This window comes from Oncorhynchus kisutch, linkage group LG23 (assembly GCF_002021735.2).
Source record: "Oncorhynchus kisutch isolate 150728-3 linkage group LG23, Okis_V2, whole genome shotgun sequence".
In the NCBI taxonomy this organism is placed as follows: Eukaryota; Metazoa; Chordata; class Actinopteri; order Salmoniformes; family Salmonidae; genus Oncorhynchus; species Oncorhynchus kisutch.
The window spans coordinates 9,240,416-9,256,260 of NC_034196.2; the positions used below are offsets into that span (position 1 = coordinate 9,240,416).

The 15,845-nt window shown below is 45.3% G+C and overlaps 21 non-coding genes across 21 annotated transcripts; all 21 read left to right on the forward strand.

The window, feature by feature from the left end:
* The first annotated feature begins 299 nt into the window (after positions 1 to 299).
* On the forward strand, positions 300 to 371 carry trnad-guc (transfer RNA aspartic acid (anticodon GUC)). Its single transcript has one exon. It is a non-coding gene; the product is annotated as a tRNA-Asp (tRNA).
* A 118-nt stretch (positions 372 to 489) lies between these two features.
* Positions 490 to 560, forward strand: trnag-gcc (transfer RNA glycine (anticodon GCC)). The gene has a single exon. It is a non-coding gene; the product is annotated as a tRNA-Gly (tRNA).
* Positions 561 to 1,075: 515 nt separating this feature from the next.
* On the forward strand, positions 1,076 to 1,147 carry trnad-guc (transfer RNA aspartic acid (anticodon GUC)). The gene has a single exon. It is a non-coding gene; the product is annotated as a tRNA-Asp (tRNA).
* A 696-nt stretch (positions 1,148 to 1,843) lies between these two features.
* On the forward strand, positions 1,844 to 1,915 carry trnad-guc (transfer RNA aspartic acid (anticodon GUC)). The gene has a single exon. It is a non-coding gene; the product is annotated as a tRNA-Asp (tRNA).
* A 118-nt stretch (positions 1,916 to 2,033) lies between these two features.
* On the forward strand, positions 2,034 to 2,104 carry trnag-gcc (transfer RNA glycine (anticodon GCC)). Its single transcript has one exon. It is a non-coding gene; the product is annotated as a tRNA-Gly (tRNA).
* Positions 2,105 to 2,620: 516 nt separating this feature from the next.
* trnad-guc (transfer RNA aspartic acid (anticodon GUC)) lies at positions 2,621 to 2,692 on the forward strand. Its single transcript has one exon. It is a non-coding gene; the product is annotated as a tRNA-Asp (tRNA).
* A 118-nt stretch (positions 2,693 to 2,810) lies between these two features.
* trnag-gcc (transfer RNA glycine (anticodon GCC)) lies at positions 2,811 to 2,881 on the forward strand. Its single transcript has one exon. It is a non-coding gene; the product is annotated as a tRNA-Gly (tRNA).
* A 515-nt stretch (positions 2,882 to 3,396) lies between these two features.
* Positions 3,397 to 3,468, forward strand: trnad-guc (transfer RNA aspartic acid (anticodon GUC)). The gene has a single exon. It is a non-coding gene; the product is annotated as a tRNA-Asp (tRNA).
* A 118-nt stretch (positions 3,469 to 3,586) lies between these two features.
* Positions 3,587 to 3,657, forward strand: trnag-gcc (transfer RNA glycine (anticodon GCC)). The gene has a single exon. It is a non-coding gene; the product is annotated as a tRNA-Gly (tRNA).
* A 516-nt stretch (positions 3,658 to 4,173) lies between these two features.
* trnad-guc (transfer RNA aspartic acid (anticodon GUC)) lies at positions 4,174 to 4,245 on the forward strand. The gene has a single exon. It is a non-coding gene; the product is annotated as a tRNA-Asp (tRNA).
* A 118-nt stretch (positions 4,246 to 4,363) lies between these two features.
* Positions 4,364 to 4,434, forward strand: trnag-gcc (transfer RNA glycine (anticodon GCC)). Its single transcript has one exon. It is a non-coding gene; the product is annotated as a tRNA-Gly (tRNA).
* Positions 4,435 to 4,949: 515 nt separating this feature from the next.
* Positions 4,950 to 5,021, forward strand: trnad-guc (transfer RNA aspartic acid (anticodon GUC)). The gene has a single exon. It is a non-coding gene; the product is annotated as a tRNA-Asp (tRNA).
* A 118-nt stretch (positions 5,022 to 5,139) lies between these two features.
* trnag-gcc (transfer RNA glycine (anticodon GCC)) lies at positions 5,140 to 5,210 on the forward strand. Its single transcript has one exon. It is a non-coding gene; the product is annotated as a tRNA-Gly (tRNA).
* Positions 5,211 to 5,726: 516 nt separating this feature from the next.
* trnad-guc (transfer RNA aspartic acid (anticodon GUC)) lies at positions 5,727 to 5,798 on the forward strand. The gene has a single exon. It is a non-coding gene; the product is annotated as a tRNA-Asp (tRNA).
* A 118-nt stretch (positions 5,799 to 5,916) lies between these two features.
* trnag-gcc (transfer RNA glycine (anticodon GCC)) lies at positions 5,917 to 5,987 on the forward strand. Its single transcript has one exon. It is a non-coding gene; the product is annotated as a tRNA-Gly (tRNA).
* A 515-nt stretch (positions 5,988 to 6,502) lies between these two features.
* trnad-guc (transfer RNA aspartic acid (anticodon GUC)) lies at positions 6,503 to 6,574 on the forward strand. The gene has a single exon. It is a non-coding gene; the product is annotated as a tRNA-Asp (tRNA).
* Positions 6,575 to 7,270: 696 nt separating this feature from the next.
* Positions 7,271 to 7,342, forward strand: trnad-guc (transfer RNA aspartic acid (anticodon GUC)). Its single transcript has one exon. It is a non-coding gene; the product is annotated as a tRNA-Asp (tRNA).
* A 118-nt stretch (positions 7,343 to 7,460) lies between these two features.
* trnag-gcc (transfer RNA glycine (anticodon GCC)) lies at positions 7,461 to 7,531 on the forward strand. The gene has a single exon. It is a non-coding gene; the product is annotated as a tRNA-Gly (tRNA).
* A 516-nt stretch (positions 7,532 to 8,047) lies between these two features.
* On the forward strand, positions 8,048 to 8,119 carry trnad-guc (transfer RNA aspartic acid (anticodon GUC)). The gene has a single exon. It is a non-coding gene; the product is annotated as a tRNA-Asp (tRNA).
* A 696-nt stretch (positions 8,120 to 8,815) lies between these two features.
* Positions 8,816 to 8,887, forward strand: trnad-guc (transfer RNA aspartic acid (anticodon GUC)). The gene has a single exon. It is a non-coding gene; the product is annotated as a tRNA-Asp (tRNA).
* Positions 8,888 to 9,005: 118 nt separating this feature from the next.
* Positions 9,006 to 9,076, forward strand: trnag-gcc (transfer RNA glycine (anticodon GCC)). The gene has a single exon. It is a non-coding gene; the product is annotated as a tRNA-Gly (tRNA).
* Positions 9,077 to 15,845: the final 6,769 nt, after the last annotated feature.

Consider the following 15,845-nt stretch of genomic DNA (forward strand, 5'->3'; position numbering starts at 1 on the left):
GTAACCAACTTGTCATTGACAACAGTCTTGAGGTTGGGATTTGTGACAATGTCCTGGGATTTCCCACAAACGCCTCACCTTCTAACTAGTATTGTGTGGCCTGTGAGCGGTATAGAGCAACATCGATTACATGTACGTGTCTGTGAGAGTCTCAGCTTTCCATAGAGGGGTCGTAGTAGTTCCTAGCTCCAACCATTCAGTCTCTACAGATATTTATGTTAGAAGGGTTTAAGCCCAACACTCCAAACTTAGGGTTAGTACCAATGCTCCACGTTTTTTCAAAAGTATGACCCACCTGCTCCTCGTTAGTATAGTGGTGAGTATCCCCGCCTGTCACGCGGGAGACCGGGGTTCAATTCCCCGACGGGGAGAAAGGACTGCTTTTTTTTAGGGTGAACAATGTAGCTGAGCCCACAAGTGGAAAATATTCTTGGAAAAAAAGCTTTATGATACGATTTCCAGCCTTTGGGGTTAACTCACCCTTCCAAGGCATTGGTTGTTCAGTGGTAGAATTCTCGCCTGCCACGCGGGAGGCCCGGGTTCGATTCACGGCCAATGCAAGAAGTTTTGAACATGTAATTTGACAAGTATGCAAACCCCTGAGGAGGAAATCTGTGTTAGATTGCCAGGCCAACAGAAATCTCTGGTCTTGGGCGAATTCTCAACTGACTCTTGAAAAATACGACTTTGCTTTCATTTACAGTTTGGACATTTACTCATTCTCAGTAGACTTTGGTGAATCCATTGCAGATTTCCAGTGTGTGAGGTGGAAAAGAGTAACCAACTTGTCATTGACAACAGTCTTGAGGTTGGGATTTGTGACAATGTCCTGGGATTTCCCACAAACGCCTCACCTTCTAACTAGTATTGTGTGGCCTGTGAGCGGTATAGAGCAACATCGATTACATGTACGTGTCTGTGAGAGTCTCAGCTTTCCATAGAGGGGTCGTAGTAGTTCCTAGCTCCAACCATTCAGTCTCTACAGATATTTATGTTAGAAGGGTTTAAGCCCAACACTCCAAACTTAGGGTTAGTACCAATGCTCCACGTTTTTTCAAAAGTATGACCCACCTGCTCCTCGTTAGTATAGTGGTGAGTATCCCCGCCTGTCACGCGGGAGACCGGGGTTCAATTCCCCGACGGGGAGAAAGGACTGCTTTTTTTTAGGGTGAACAATGTAGCTGAGCCCACAAGTGGAAAATATTATTGGAAAAAAAGCTTTATGATACGATTTCCAGCCTTTGGGGTTAACTCACCCTTCCAAGGCATTGGTTGTTCAGTGGTAGAATTCTCGCCGGGAGGCCCGGGTTCGATTCACGGCCAATGCAAGAAGTTTTGAACATGTAATTTGACAAGTATGCAAACCCCTGAGGAGGAAATCTGTGTTAGATTGCCAGGCCAACAGAAATCTCTGGTCTTGGGCGAATTCTCAACTGACTCTTGAAAAATACGACTTTGCTTTCATTTACAGTTTGGACATTTACTCATTCTCAGTAGACTTTGGTGAATCCATTGCAGATTTCCAGTGTGTGAGGTGGAAAAGAGTAACCAACTTGTCATTGACAACAGTCTTGAGGTTGGGATTTGTGACAATGTCCTGGGATTTCCCACAAACGCCTCACCTTCTAACTAGTATTGTGTGGCCTGTGAGCGGTATAGAGCAACATCGATTACATGTACGTGTCTGTGAGAGTCTCAGCTTTCCATAGAGGGGTCGTAGTAGTTCCTAGCTCCAACCATTCAGTCTCTACAGATATTTATGTTAGAAGGGTTTAAGCCCAACACTCCAAACTTAGGGTTAGTACCAATGCTCCACGTTTTTTCAAAAGTATGACCCACCTGCTCCTCGTTAGTATAGTGGTGAGTATCCCCGCCTGTCACGCGGGAGACCGGGGTTCAATTCCCCGACGGGGAGAAAGGACTGCTTTTTTTTAGGGTGAACAATGTAGCTGAGCCCACAAGTGGAAAATATTATTGGAAAAAAAGCTTTATGATACGATTTCCAGCCTTTGGGGTTAACTCACCCTTCCAAGGCATTGGTTGTTCAGTGGTAGAATTCTCGCCTGCCACGCGGGAGGCCCGGGTTCGATTCACGGCCAATGCAAGAAGTTTTGAACATGTAATTTTGACAAGTATGCAAACCCCTGAGGAGGAAATCTGTGTTAGATTGCCAGGCCAACAGAAATCTCTGGTCTTGGGCGAATTCTCAACTGACTCTTGAAAAATACGACTTTGCTTTCATTTACAGTTTGGACATTTACTCATTCTCAGTAGACTTTGGTGAATCCATTGCAGATTTCCAGTGTGTGAGGTGGAAAAGAGTAACCAACTTGTCATTGACAACAGTCTTGAGGTTGGGATTTGTGACAATGTCCTGGGATTTCCCACAAACGCCTCACCTTCTAACTAGTATTGTGTGGCCTGTGAGCGGTATAGAGCAACATCGATTACATGTACGTGTCTGTGAGAGTCTCAGCTTTCCATAGAGGGGTCGTAGTAGTTCCTAGCTCCAACCATTCAGTCTCTACAGATATTTATGTTAGAAGGGTTTAAGCCCAACACTCCAAACTTAGGGTTAGTACCAATGCTCCACGTTTTTTCAAAAGTATGACCCACCTGCTCCTCGTTAGTATAGTGGTGAGTATCCCCGCCTGTCACGCGGGAGACCGGGGTTCAATTCCCCGACGGGGAGAAAGGACTGCTTTTTTTTAGGGTGAACAATGTAGCTGAGCCCACAAGTGGAAAATATTATTGGAAAAAAAGCTTTATGATACGATTTCCAGCCTTTGGGGTTAACTCACCCTTCCAAGGCATTGGTTGTTCAGTGGTAGAATTCTCGCCTGCCACGCGGGAGGCCCGGGTTCGATTCACGGCCAATGCAAGAAGTTTTGAACATGTAATTTGACAAGTATGCAAACCCCTGAGGAGGAAATCTGTGTTAGATTGCCAGGCCAACAGAAATCTCTGGTCTTGGGCGAATTCTCAACTGACTCTTGAAAAATACGACTTTGCTTTCATTTACAGTTTGGACATTTACTCATTCTCAGTAGACTTTGGTGAATCCATTGCAGATTTCCAGTGTGTGAGGTGGAAAAGAGTAACCAACTTGTCATTGACAACAGTCTTGAGGTTGGGATTTGTGACAATGTCCTGGGATTTCCCACAAACGCCTCACCTTCTAACTAGTATTGTGTGGCCTGTGAGCGGTATAGAGCAACATCGATTACATGTACGTGTCTGTGAGAGTCTCAGCTTTCCATAGAGGGGTCGTAGTAGTTCCTAGCTCCAACCATTCAGTCTCTACAGATATTTATGTTAGAAGGGTTTAAGCCCAACACTCCAAACTTAGGGTTAGTACCAATGCTCCACGTTTTTTCAAAAGTATGACCCACCTGCTCCTCGTTAGTATAGTGGTGAGTATCCCCGCCTGTCACGCGGGAGACCGGGGTTCAATTCCCCGACGGGGAGAAAGGACTGCTTTTTTTTAGGGTGAACAATGTAGCTGAGCCCACAAGTGGAAAATATTATTGGAAAAAAAGCTTTATGATACGATTTCCAGCCTTTGGGGTTAACTCACCCTTCCAAGGCATTGGTTGTTCAGTGGTAGAATTCTCGCCTGCCACGCGGGAGGCCCGGGTTCGATTCACGGCCAATGCAAGAAGTTTTGAACATGTAATTTTGACAAGTATGCAAACCCCTGAGGAGGAAATCTGTGTTAGATTGCCAGGCCAACAGAAATCTCTGGTCTTGGGCGAATTCTCAACTGACTCTTGAAAAATACGACTTTGCTTTCATTTACAGTTTGGACATTTACTCATTCTCAGTAGACTTTGGTGAATCCATTGCAGATTTCCAGTGTGTGAGGTGGAAAAGAGTAACCAACTTGTCATTGACAACAGTCTTGAGGTTGGGATTTGTGACAATGTCCTGGGATTTCCCACAAACGCCTCACCTTCTAACTAGTATTGTGTGGCCTGTGAGCGGTATAGAGCAACATCGATTACATGTACGTGTCTGTGAGAGTCTCAGCTTTCCATAGAGGGGTCGTAGTAGTTCCTAGCTCCAACCATTCAGTCTCTACAGATATTTATGTTAGAAGGGTTTAAGCCCAACACTCCAAACTTAGGGTTAGTACCAATGCTCCACGTTTTTTCAAAAGTATGACCCACCTGCTCCTCGTTAGTATAGTGGTGAGTATCCCCGCCTGTCACGCGGGAGACCGGGGTTCAATTCCCCGACGGGGAGAAAGGACTGCTTTTTTTTAGGGTGAACAATGTAGCTGAGCCCACAAGTGGAAAATATTATTGGAAAAAAAGCTTTATGATACGATTTCCAGCCTTTGGGGTTAACTCACCCTTCCAAGGCATTGGTTGTTCAGTGGTAGAATTCTCGCCTGCCACGCGGGAGGCCCGGGTTCGATTCACGGCCAATGCAAGAAGTTTTGAACATGTAATTTGACAAGTATGCAAACCCCTGAGGAGGAAATCTGTGTTAGATTGCCAGGCCAACAGAAATCTCTGGTCTTGGGCGAATTCTCAACTGACTCTTGAAAAATACGACTTTGCTTTCATTTACAGTTTGGACATTTACTCATTCTCAGTAGACTTTGGTGAATCCATTGCAGATTTCCAGTGTGTGAGGTGGAAAAGAGTAACCAACTTGTCATTGACAACAGTCTTGAGGTTGGGATTTGTGACAATGTCCTGGGATTTCCCACAAACGCCTCACCTTCTAACTAGTATTGTGTGGCCTGTGAGCGGTATAGAGCAACATCGATTACATGTACGTGTCTGTGAGAGTCTCAGCTTTCCATAGAGGGGTCGTAGTAGTTCCTAGCTCCAACCATTCAGTCTCTACAGATATTTATGTTAGAAGGGTTTAAGCCCAACACTCCAAACTTAGGGTTAGTACCAATGCTCCACGTTTTTTCAAAAGTATGACCCACCTGCTCCTCGTTAGTATAGTGGTGAGTATCCCCGCCTGTCACGCGGGAGACCGGGGTTCAATTCCCCGACGGGGAGAAAGGACTGCTTTTTTTTAGGGTGAACAATGTAGCTGAGCCCACAAGTGGAAAATATTATTGGAAAAAAAGCTTTATGATACGATTTCCAGCCTTTGGGGTTAACTCACCCTTCCAAGGCATTGGTTGTTCAGTGGTAGAATTCTCGCCTGCCACGCGGGAGGCCCGGGTTCGATTCACGGCCAATGCAAGAAGTTTTGAACATGTAATTTTGACAAGTATGCAAACCCCTGAGGAGGAAATCTGTGTTAGATTGCCAGGCCAACAGAAATCTCTGGTCTTGGGCGAATTCTCAACTGACTCTTGAAAAATACGACTTTGCTTTCATTTACAGTTTGGACATTTACTCATTCTCAGTAGACTTTGGTGAATCCATTGCAGATTTCCAGTGTGTGAGGTGGAAAAGAGTAACCAACTTGTCATTGACAACAGTCTTGAGGTTGGGATTTGTGACAATGTCCTGGGATTTCCCACAAACGCCTCACCTTCTAACTAGTATTGTGTGGCCTGTGAGCGGTATAGAGCAACATCGATTACATGTACGTGTCTGTGAGAGTCTCAGCTTTCCATAGAGGGGTCGTAGTAGTTCCTAGCTCCAACCATTCAGTCTCTACAGATATTTATGTTAGAAGGGTTTAAGCCCAACACTCCAAACTTAGGGTTAGTACCAATGCTCCACGTTTTTTCAAAAGTATGACCCACCTGCTCCTCGTTAGTATAGTGGTGAGTATCCCCGCCTGTCACGCGGGAGACCGGGGTTCAATTCCCCGACGGGGAGAAAGGACTGCTTTTTTTTAGGGTGAACAATGTAGCTGAGCCCACAAGTGGAAAATATTATTGGAAAAAAAGCTTTATGATACGATTTCCAGCCTTTGGGGTTAACTCACCCTTCCAAGGCATTGGTTGTTCAGTGGTAGAATTCTCGCCTGCCACGCGGGAGGCCCGGGTTCGATTCACGGCCAATGCAAGAAGTTTTGAACATGTAATTTGACAAGTATGCAAACCCCTGAGGAGGAAATCTGTGTTAGATTGCCAGGCCAACAGAAATCTCTGGTCTTGGGCGAATTCTCAACTGACTCTTGAAAAATACGACTTTGCTTTCATTTACAGTTTGGACATTTACTCATTCTCAGTAGACTTTGGTGAATCCATTGCAGATTTCCAGTGTGTGAGGTGGAAAAGAGTAACCAACTTGTCATTGACAACAGTCTTGAGGTTGGGATTTGTGACAATGTCCTGGGATTTCCCACAAACGCCTCACCTTCTAACTAGTATTGTGTGGCCTGTGAGCGGTATAGAGCAACATCGATTACATGTACGTGTCTGTGAGAGTCTCAGCTTTCCATAGAGGGGTCGTAGTAGTTCCTAGCTCCAACCATTCAGTCTCTACAGATATTTATGTTAGAAGGGTTTAAGCCCAACACTCCAAACTTAGGGTTAGTACCAATGCTCCACGTTTTTTCAAAAGTATGACCCACCTGCTCCTCGTTAGTATAGTGGTGAGTATCCCCGCCTGTCACGCGGGAGACCGGGGTTCAATTCCCCGACGGGGAGAAAGGACTGCTTTTTTTTAGGGTGAACAATGTAGCTGAGCCCACAAGTGGAAAATATTCTTGGAAAAAAAGCTTTATGATACGATTTCCAGCCTTTGGGGTTAACTCACCCTTCCAAGGCATTGGTTGTTCAGTGGTAGAATTCTCGCCGGGAGGCCCGGGTTTGATTCCCGGCCAATGCAAGAAGTTTTGAACATGTAATTTGACAAGTATGCAAACCCCTGAGGAGGAAATCTGTGTTAGATTGCCAGGCCAACAGAAATCTCTGGTCTTGGGCGAATTCTCAACTGACTCTTGAAAAATACGACTTTGCTTTCATTTACAGTTTGGACATTTACTCATTCTCAGTAGACTTTGGTGAATCCATTGCAGATTTCCAGTGTGTGAGGTGGAAAAGAGTAACCAACTTGTCATTGACAACAGTCTTGAGGTTGGGATTTGTGACAATGTCCTGGGATTTCCCACAAACGCCTCACCTTCTAACTAGTATTGTGTGGCCTGTGAGCGGTATAGAGCAACATCGATTACATGTACGTGTCTGTGAGAGTCTCAGCTTTCCATAGAGGGGTCGTAGTAGTTCCTAGCTCCAACCATTCAGTCTCTACAGATATTTATGTTAGAAGGGTTTAAGCCCAACACTCCAAACTTAGGGTTAGTACCAATGCTCCACGTTTTTTCAAAAGTATGACCCACCTGCTCCTCGTTAGTATAGTGGTGAGTATCCCCGCCTGTCACGCGGGAGACCGGGGTTCAATTCCCCGACGGGGAGAAAGGACTGCTTTTTTTTAGGGTGAACAATGTAGCTGAGCCCACAAGTGGAAAATATTATTGGAAAAAAAGCTTTATGATACGATTTCCAGCCTTTGGGGTTAACTCACCCTTCCAAGGCATTGGTTGTTCAGTGGTAGAATTCTCGCCTGCCACGCGGGAGGCCCGGGTTCGATTCACGGCCAATGCAAGAAGTTTTGAACATGTAATTTTGACAAGTATGCAAACCCCTGAGGAGGAAATCTGTGTTAGATTGCCAGGCCAACAGAAATCTCTGGTCTTGGGCGAATTCTCAACTGACTCTTGAAAAATACGACTTTGCTTTCATTTACAGTTTGGACATTTACTCATTCTCAGTAGACTTTGGTGAATCCATTGCAGATTTCCAGTGTGTGAGGTGGAAAAGAGTAACCAACTTGTCATTGACAACAGTCTTGAGGTTGGGATTTGTGACAATGTCCTGGGATTTCCCACAAACGCCTCACCTTCTAACTAGTATTGTGTGGCCTGTGAGCGGTATAGAGCAACATCGATTACATGTACGTGTCTGTGAGAGTCTCAGCTTTCCATAGAGGGGTCGTAGTAGTTCCTAGCTCCAACCATTCAGTCTCTACAGATATTTATGTTAGAAGGGTTTAAGCCCAACACTCCAAACTTAGGGTTAGTACCAATGCTCCACGTTTTTTCAAAAGTATGACCCACCTGCTCCTCGTTAGTATAGTGGTGAGTATCCCCGCCTGTCACGCGGGAGACCGGGGTTCAATTCCCCGACGGGGAGAAAGGACTGCTTTTTTTTAGGGTGAACAATGTAGCTGAGCCCACAAGTGGAAAATATTCTTGGAAAAAAAGCTTTATGATACGATTTCCAGCCTTTGGGGTTAACTCACCCTTCCAAGGCATTGGTTGTTCAGTGGTAGAATTCTCGCCGGGAGGCCCGGGTTTGATTCCCGGCCAATGCAAGAAGTTTTGAACATGTAATTTGACAAGTATGCAAACCCCTGAGGAGGAAATCTGTGTTAGATTGCCAGGCCAACAGAAATCTCTGGTCTTGGGCGAATTCTCAACTGACTCTTGAAAAATACGACTTTGCTTTCATTTACAGTTTGGACATTTACTCATTCTCAGTAGACTTTGGTGAATCCATTGCAGATTTCCAGTGTGTGAGGTGGAAAAGAGTAACCAACTTGTCATTGACAACAGTCTTGAGGTTGGGATTTGTGACAATGTCCTGGGATTTCCCACAAACGCCTCACCTTCTAACTAGTATTGTGTGGCCTGTGAGCGGTATAGAGCAACATCGATTACATGTACGTGTCTGTGAGAGTCTCAGCTTTCCATAGAGGGGTCGTAGTAGTTCCTAGCTCCAACCATTCAGTCTCTACAGATATTTATGTTAGAAGGGTTTAAGCCCAACACTCCAAACTTAGGGTTAGTACCAATGCTCCACGTTTTTTCAAAAGTATGACCCACCTGCTCCTCGTTAGTATAGTGGTGAGTATCCCCGCCTGTCACGCGGGAGACCGGGGTTCAATTCCCCGACGGGGAGAAAGGACTGCTTTTTTTTAGGGTGAACAATGTAGCTGAGCCCACAAGTGGAAAATATTATTGGAAAAAAAGCTTTATGATACGATTTCCAGCCTTTGGGGTTAACTCACCCTTCCAAGGCATTGGTTGTTCAGTGGTAGAATTCTCGCCTGCCACGCGGGAGGCCCGGGTTCGATTCACGGCCAATGCAAGAAGTTTTGAACATGTAATTTGACAAGTATGCAAACCCCTGAGGAGGAAATCTGTGTTAGATTGCCAGGCCAACAGAAATCTCTGGTCTTGGGCGAATTCTCAACTGACTCTTGAAAAATACGACTTTGCTTTCATTTACAGTTTGGACATTTACTCATTCTCAGTAGACTTTGGTGAATCCATTGCAGATTTCCAGTGTGTGAGGTGGAAAAGAGTAACCAACTTGTCATTGACAACAGTCTTGAGGTTGGGATTTGTGACAATGTCCTGGGATTTCCCACAAACGCCTCACCTTCTAACTAGTATTGTGTGGCCTGTGAGCGGTATAGAGCAAAATCGATTACATGTACATCTACATGTACATCGACATTTACTCATTCTCAGTAGACTTTGGTGAATACATTGCAGATTTCCAGTGTGTGAGGTGATTTACTTTGTGCAAGGCTTTCGTTGTTAAATGGGAAAGAGTAACCAACTTGTCAGTGACTGTCTTGAGTTTGGGATGTAGTCGCCACTCCTCATCCGGAGGGCCTTCCCCTGACATCATGTCTGCCACAGTGTTCAAGATCCCTTGGAGCTGTGCAGCTCTTAGTGAGGCCAGATTATTCTGTGACCACAATAGAAGGGTATTTTCCATCTTGTGGGGGGGGATAGAACCCAGACCGCCTTGGTGGTTATGTCCGCTACCACTATGGTGCTGTCGGTTTGTTCCCAGCACATGTTTGTCCTGCAGTTGTGGGAGAAATTTGAGCAGTCTGCTCTCAACTCCGGCATGTTGATGTGGAGCTTGGACTAGCTGGAACTCCATGCCCACTGGCTTCCCTCCCCTGAATACCTCTCCCCAGCCTGTGAAGGCGTCTGTTTGAACCAGTTCCCTCCGATAGACTCTGCCCAGGCGTATCCCACCTGAAAGGAATTTCAGGGATTGTGTGCATTCCTTGGACACAGTCAGGCGACAACACCTGTGTTCCTTGGTATGTAAACCTTGAGTATTGAACCGCCTCTGCAGGGGTCTCAAGTGAAGAAGGGCCAATGGGGTCAAAAGAGAGGCTGCGGAGAGGAGTCCCATCGGTCCCTAACACTGAAGAACAACAGGATTGAGATCTACAATTTTTTGGACTCACTCTGCTGTGAGGTGAGCCCTCATTGTAGACAAGTTGATACGAAAAACTCACATTTGTGTGGTGGCCAGTTGGACTTTTTGCATGTTCATCCTGAGCATCTGGGAGTCCAAGCTCCCAGATGCTCATGACTGAGCGTGACAATCGTGTAGGTAAATTAGAACCATCATCCCTTGTGATGTTGGGGTGCTAAAGTGTCATCAATGCATTTTGTGAATGTTTTTGCTGTCAGAGAGAGGCCGAAAGGTAATACTTGGTAGTTGTATGCAATGCCATTGAATGCAAAGTGCAGGAACGTCCTGTGAGCCGGGTGCATCGGTATGTAGAAGTAGGCATCTTTTAGGTCAACAGTGGTGAACCGCTGGCCTGGGCTGATAGCATCTTGAAGGGGAAGGTTTTCAAACACTGGTTGAGAGGCCTCAAGTCCTGGATGGGAGCCAACGCTGTCTGCGTGATGAGATGACTGTAGACATGGCTTTGCCATTAGCACTTGTGACATCTCTGTGTCTAAGAGGGAGAGGAGTGTGGACACCTGAGTCATTTCAGCTGTCAGCTCAGGGTCACCATCCGTGGACAGGCAAGCTATCAGACCGTGCAAGTATGCCTGCAGCACAGTGATCGCTTTCATGAGGCGAGCCACTGTGGCTAAAGTCGGGAAGGTGTCCTTTAAGTGGTCGTCAGCAGCCCAATGAGGTCCCGGAGGACAGCAGATAGACCTACCATTGATCTCCTTGTCTGGGAGGACCATAGCTGCAACAATGGGGTCCATGACTGGGTACTGGTCCTGTCCCAACTCTTGGAAGAATCCATGAAGGTCCAAGGCTTGTACTGGCTTGAGACATGGAACTGTGAATTCACCTTAGCCCAAGTTTGACGCAGTTTATTGGAGAACCTGGGGCACTGAGGAATGTACACTCTTCTCCGGCTGCTTTTAGGGTCTGGATTAATAACCAGAGCATTCAGAACCCTAGAGAGGAGCTCCTGCATATCAACTGATGAAGAGTGAGCTTCACTCTCAGCCCTCTCTGAGCCATGATTTGATGATCGAGAACCAGCCTGAGAGGTCTCTTTGTAAAATAAAATAAAATAAAATTTTATTGGTCTCATACACATATTTATGTTAGACCACCACCAACACAAAGAAAAAACGTAGCCATTTAATCCAGCAAAATATAAATTGACAAAAGCTGGATTTTTTTTAAATCATTCGCTAACCTCTGTGTCACATTTTTTTAATAATCTGAGACGGCGCTCAGAAGTAACAATATTTCTCCACTATGTTGGAGTCCACAGAAATACAAAATTACAACATAAATATTCCCTTACCTTTGAAGATCTTCCATCAGAATGTAGTGCAAGGAGTCCTAGTTCAACAATAAATCGTTTGTTTCATAATGTTCAATTCTAGTGTCCAAGTAGCAGCATTTACTACCACTTTCAGCTCAAATTCCCAAAAATGACTTCTGGTCCAGGATAACTTTGCATCAAAACTTCCAAATTACATATTACAGGTCGACGAAACTGGTCAAACTAAGTGCAAAATCAATCTTCAGGGTGTTATAATCATACAGATCGAATAGCATTCCAACCGGACAATTCATGTTCATCTGGGGCTGATTGGAACAGCCGAAGCACTCGAACGCAAACGCGCCTCAAGCACATGGAAATCTTTTGCGACACTTACTACTTTCCTTCCCAATAGGTCAAAGTTCACAGCAAATGCTGCATTACACTTTCTACTGAATGAGGACATGTAGTGGAAGACATAGGAAGTGTTTCCAGATCTATAACTTGTTGGGAAGGGAGGGGGCGATGACGTCAAAGTTGCCCCAACTTTCAGGATTTCAAAACTAGTTTGGAAGATTGCCTGCCCTGTGAGTTCTGTTATACTCAGAGACATAATTCAAATGGTTTTAGAAACTTCAGAGTGTCTTCTATCCAATATGAATAATAATATGCATATATTAGCAATTTAGGACAGATTTTGATGCAGTTCACTATGGGCACGCAATTAATCCAAAGGGGAAATACTGCCCCCTATCTCTAACAGGTTGTTAATACACACCAATCTAAAAGGGTGAATAAGAATATGTACATATAAATATATGGATGAGCGGCATTGAGCAAGGTGCAATAGATGGTATAAGGTACAGTATATGCACATATATGAGATGAGTAGTGTAAGATATGTTAACATTATTAACCTCTCTAGGCTAGGGGGCGGTATTTTCACGTCCGGATGAAAAGTGTGCCCAAAGTAAACTGCCTGCTACTCAGGCCCAGAAAACACTCAGAAGTTCTAAAGCTGTTTGAATGATGTCTGTGAGTATAACAGAACTTACAATGCTCAAAAAATAAAGGGAACCCTTAAACAACACAATGTAACTCCAAGTCAATCACACTTCTGTGAAATCAAATTGTCCACTTAGGAAGCAACACTGATTGACAATAAATTTCACATGCTGTTGTGCAAATGGAATAGACAACAGGTGGAAATTATAGGCAATTAGCAAGACACCCCCAATAAAGGAGTGGTTCTGCAGGTGGTGACCACAGACCACTTCTCAGTTCCTATGCTTCCTGCCTGATGTTTTGGTCAATTTTGAATGCTGGCGGTGCTTTCACTCTAGTGGTAGCATGAGACGGAGTCTACAACCCACACAAGTGGCTCAGGTAGTGCAGCTCATCCAGGATGGCACATCAATGCGAGCTGTGGTAAGAAGGTTTGCTGTGTCTGTCAGCGTAGTGTCCAGAGCATGGAGGCGCTACCAGGAGACAGGCCAGTACATCAGGAGATGTGGAGGAGGCCGTAGGAGGGCTACAACCCAGCAACAGGACCGCTACCGCCGCCTTTGTGCAAGGAGGACAGGAGGAGCACTGCCAGAGTCCTGCTAAATGGCCTCCAGCAGGCCACAAATGTGCATGTGTCTGCTCAAACGGTCAGAAACAGACTCCATGAGGGTGGTATGAGGGCCCGACATCCACAGGACGTTTGGCATTTGCCAGAGAACACCAAGATTGGCAAATTCGCCACTGGCGCCCTATGCTCTTCACAGATGAAAGCAGGTTCACACTGAGCACATGTAACAGACGTGACAGAGTCTGGAGACTCTGTGGAGAACGTTCTGCTGCCTGCAACATCCTCCAGCAATGAACGGTTTGGCGGTGGGTCAGTCATGGTGTGGGGTGGCATTTCTTTGGGGGCCGCACAGCCTTCCATGTGCTCGCCAGAGGTAGCCTGACTGCCATTAGGTACCGAGATGAGATCCTCAGACCCCTTGTGAGACCATATGCTGGTGCGGTTGGCCCTGGGTTCCTCCTAATGCAAGACAATGCTAGACCTCATGTGGCTGGAGTGTGTCAGCAGTTCCTGCAAGAGGAAGGCATTGATGCTATGGACTGGCCCACCCGTTCCCCAGACCTGAATCCAATTGAGCACATCTGGGACATTATGTCTCGCTCCATCCACATTTTGTCCAGGTCTGGGAGGAGATCCCTCAGGAGACCATCCACCACCTCATCAGGAGCATGCCCAGGCGTTGTAGGGAGGTCATACAGGCATGTGGAGGCCACACACACTACTGAGCCTAATTTTGACTTGTTGTAAGGACATTACATCAAAGTTGGATCAGCCTGTAGTGTGGTTTTCCACTTAAAGTTTGAGTGTGACTCCAAATCCAGACCTCCATAGGTTGATAAATTTGATTTTCATTGATAATTTTTGTGTGATTTTGTTGTCAGCACATTCAACTATGTAAAGAAAAAGTATTTAATAAGAATATTTCATTCATTCAGATCTAGGATGTGTTATTTTAGTGTTCCCTTTATTTTTTTGAGCAGTGTATTTGGCAGGCGAAATCCCGAGGACAAACCATCCAGGAAAAAAAGGTTTTGAGGTCACTCTCTTTTCAATGGGTTTTCTATGTGGATCTAGATTTCTAAGGCACTTGCTTGCAGTTCCTATCGCTAACACTGGATATCAACAGTCTTTAGAAATTGGTTGATGTTTTTCCTTTGAGAAATGAAGAAGTAGGGCTGTTCAGAATGAGGGTCGAGACTAGTGTACTGTTGTGGTTGGGGCGCGCGACCTGAAAGCTCGCTCCACTTTGTTTTATCCACTATTGAACGCAGTTTATCCCATCTTAAATGTATTGATTATTTACGTTAAGAAACAAGAGCAAAGAGAAAGAATTTGGCAGACAGAGTGGGAGGGTCGTCAGATCCTTGACTAGTCTCTCAAAGCACTTTATGATAACTGGAGTGAGTGCTACAGGGTGGTAGTCATTTAGTTCAGTCTTGGTCATGGGGCGGGCGGGTAGCCTAGTGGTTAGAGCGTTGGGCCAGTAACCAGAAGGTTGCTGGATTGAATCCCCATGCTGACATAGTAAAAATATATTGTTCTGCTCCTGAGCAAGGCAGGTAACCCACTGTTCTCTGGGCACTGATGATGTTGATGTTGATTATTGCAGCCCCCCCACACCTCTCTGATTCAGAGGGGTTGGGTTAAATGCAGAATACACATTTCAGTTAAAGTAAAGATGGAGATAGCATCAGGATTTGGTCTTAAGTCTTGAACAGAGCCTGTCGGGCTGAGAGACAGGAGCTGTTTAGACCAAGAGGCTGCCTGGCCCTCCAATTCATCCAGAGTAGGTCCCCTGTCCTTCTTGGACTGCTTGGTGGGGAGGGCCCGCCATGGGTTGTCTACACTTAAGTCTGCTCCCGGAGCCTCTAGCATTGTCTCCATCATAGCTAATTGTGCTTCACATAAGGCAGGGCCCAAGAATAGCACAATACATGCAGCTGAAGGGGGAATTCATAGCCTGAATGGCATGCTCTAAGCCTAGGCACATTATACAGGTGGAATGGGCATCAGCCGAAGCAAAGCCAGCATTGCATTTATTGCATGGATCATTTTCTCGCTTTCTGAACAGATGTAGAATACAAATATGTCTTATACAACCGCTAATCTGTATAACACCCCCTTTAATACTATACAGGGCCATGTACCCAGCTACCAAGAGTAGTTACTGTTCTCAGGGCAATATGTGAATTAAGTAATAATATATTCTATAGATACCAGAAAATATAGGGAAATTCCACTTACTATCCCCAACAAAGTTATGGATGTGCAGAGCCACAACTCAACTGACACAGTAACCGACTATGTGTGAGGAGAGGGTCTGAAGAACAGACTGACCAATTCTTGAGAAGATTAGTGAGGCAAGCGCCCCTTGAATCTCACTCGGCAACCGCTGCAGCTCGTGCCAGTAAGGGAGATATGCTAGCTAGGATAACTACTTATTTGTATCCACTGTGGAGCCCAGTTTCATAATTGCACCCATATGTCCCAGCTTCTTGCCGTAGTTTTGCAAGTTTTGAAAAACAGGCTCTATTTTAGGGCAATTTTTACTCTGCCAGCTCCTGTTACTTCTCTATTGAGTACCGTGGGCACCAACTAGCCTTCCAAATGTCTATTCCCAGCTATTAGTTCTACGTAACCATGCCTGCTTTGCTTATTGTTGGACAATGAGGCCTGCCCACATTGCTGGTAGATATAAATGTAAACAACAGAAAAAAAATACTCATGGAACTCTGAGGTTGTCCCGTGGTTACTATAGGGAAACGTATAGGTATGTCTGTCTATTT